The sequence below is a fragment of the Lonchura striata genome, chromosome 17, assembly GCF_046129695.1.
Source record: "Lonchura striata isolate bLonStr1 chromosome 17, bLonStr1.mat, whole genome shotgun sequence".
NCBI classification, from domain to species: Eukaryota; Metazoa; Chordata; class Aves; order Passeriformes; family Estrildidae; genus Lonchura; species Lonchura striata.
In genome coordinates, this window is record NC_134619.1 from 14,913,282 (window position 1) to 14,915,533 (window position 2,252).

Below are 2,252 nucleotides of genomic sequence, written 5' to 3' on the forward strand. Positions count from 1 at the left end.
GTCAAGTCTCTGATGTTGAGGTCCATGAGTGATTGAAGTTGAGGTCAGTCTTCCCTGCTGTTGAAAGCAGTCCAGTCACTCAACTCCCCAACTTCCCCTGTTTGCATTGGTGTTCATGTACTTTACATGGTCAATTGGGTTGAATGATTCAAATGAAAACCCAAAATGAGAGACATTGCTAATGGCTGGGGCAGTTTTTCACTCAGACTGGGGCCACATAAAGACTATGTGAATCTGAGGTTGAGGTGAGAACAAATGGTTTTCATCAGCAGTGCTCAGAGACTGACTGGAAGTGCTCCAAAAGCTGTAGCAAGCAATTCTTAAAACAGAATGAGCAGGGCAGGTGTTCCAAATTCCCTAACAGAGTGTTTCACTAGCCTACCAAATCTGTTCTTTGTGGTATTTCTGATTTATTCTCCCCATTCTCTTTTCAGGCTCCCCAGGAAGCACTTTACCAGATGCGGTGCTGTGTCTTTAATATCTGTTTCCCCCCCCAATCCCTATCTCCTCATCTCCAAGTTGTCAATCCTCCTTTACCCTGCCCCTTTCCCTGGAACCTTCCCTGTCATTCATCCTAGCCCCTTCCTCTGCTTCCAGAGCATTCCCTGTCTGTTTGGTGAGACTTGAAACCCTATTGCTTATTTTGTGTTATTTCACTTCCCTGCTTCCCCTGATAGGTTTGTGATGGGTTAATTCTGCCCTAAACTCCTCCCCTGCTATTCCCTCATTGGTTGCTGTTCCTACACCCGTCTCCCTGAATTCTTGTATAAAAGCTCTGCTCCTGCTCCCGAGGGGGTCTTGGGGCTCACTGAATAAAACCATCCTGTTCACCCCCAAGTCCCGTGTCGCCTCCGTCTGTTCCTGCACCACCGACTGGGACAGCAGAGCTTCGCAGGGGGAGCGGCCGCCCGTTCTCTTCCCTCTCGCCACCCAGCACGGCTTCCACTCGGGGTGGCGCGGCGAGGGGAGTGCATGCCGCGCTACAACAACCAGATGGTTCTGGCTGAAGTGCCTAAGCCCCTAGTGTCATACTATAAATGGCAGCAGTGGTCCCCCCGAAACTGCCAGAAATCAAGGTGATGTAGATTCAGGCTAGCCCTGGCTACCTGTAGCACTGGGGTGAAGGAGAGCTGCCTGCAGCCACACTGTCTCTTTACACACTGTGGATGCTCAGAGCCTTGAGATTGCACCAGTCACACCACTTCTTTCACCTGCTTGCACTGAGTCTTTGATCTTTCCTATTTCTATTGGAAGAAATGTAAATACAGAAAAGCCTCCAAGTGCTGGAAGTTTTTGTCATAGAAAGATTGACCTTGTTGGTTTTCTACCTTGCAATAGCGACACACTGTAACACATCACACCACACAGTTGATTGATACAGCCCATCTGCTGCTCGCTATCAGTGTGGGCCCCTGTACTGAGCTGCTCTACTGCTGAGCCTGGTGAGAGAAGTGTTGCACCCGTGTTTGCTGTTATGTTACTTACCATGTGCTCCTTTGACAGGTGTCTTTTATAAAGCTGCCTTGAAATGGGTGTGACCAAAGACTGTTGGTTGGATGCCTGTGGTAGTTCCTGTTGTCTTCATAAAATGCCAGTATATTTTTTTTAATGTTTCAGTGACCATACCTTTCTGTGTTATTTTTAATCACATTTTTCTATTAGCAAAATTTCTTTCTGTGATGAACTCCAGCTTGAAGCCATTGTTATAGTTCAAGAATGCTGCACTTTTCTTATTTGTGGGGGTTAAATGAGAATCATTAATTAATGGGATTGGGGTGAGATTAATGAATCACATTAATGTGACTTTAAAAATCCTGCAGTTGGAAACACTGAAATGAAGGTACTTTGAACTCTTTATATCACACAAGTTACAAAATGAAGAAGTAACTTATCTGTGGAACTCCAAGGAGGTGCCCCCTTATTCTCAGTAGTGTGAAATGTGCATTACGTGGTCTGGGGACTGTAGAACAGGCACATGATAGCAAAGCATAAATGTTTTGAGGAAGATGGTTCATTTCCAAGTAGACATAAAGAAACTTGGGCTTGTCATTGCACTACAAGTATCAACACTTACAGTTACTGAAATAAATATTCTACTTTGACTTAGATAACATGTCTGGACTATTTTTTCCTTCCTGGACTTTCCCCTTTGTTTTGCAGCAATGTGGATGGTGGTGTTTCAGTATCTGAGTGAGCCTAGGTTCAGTGGAATTAAAAAAAAAAAAAAAAAAAAGCAGAGCCAGTTGTCCATC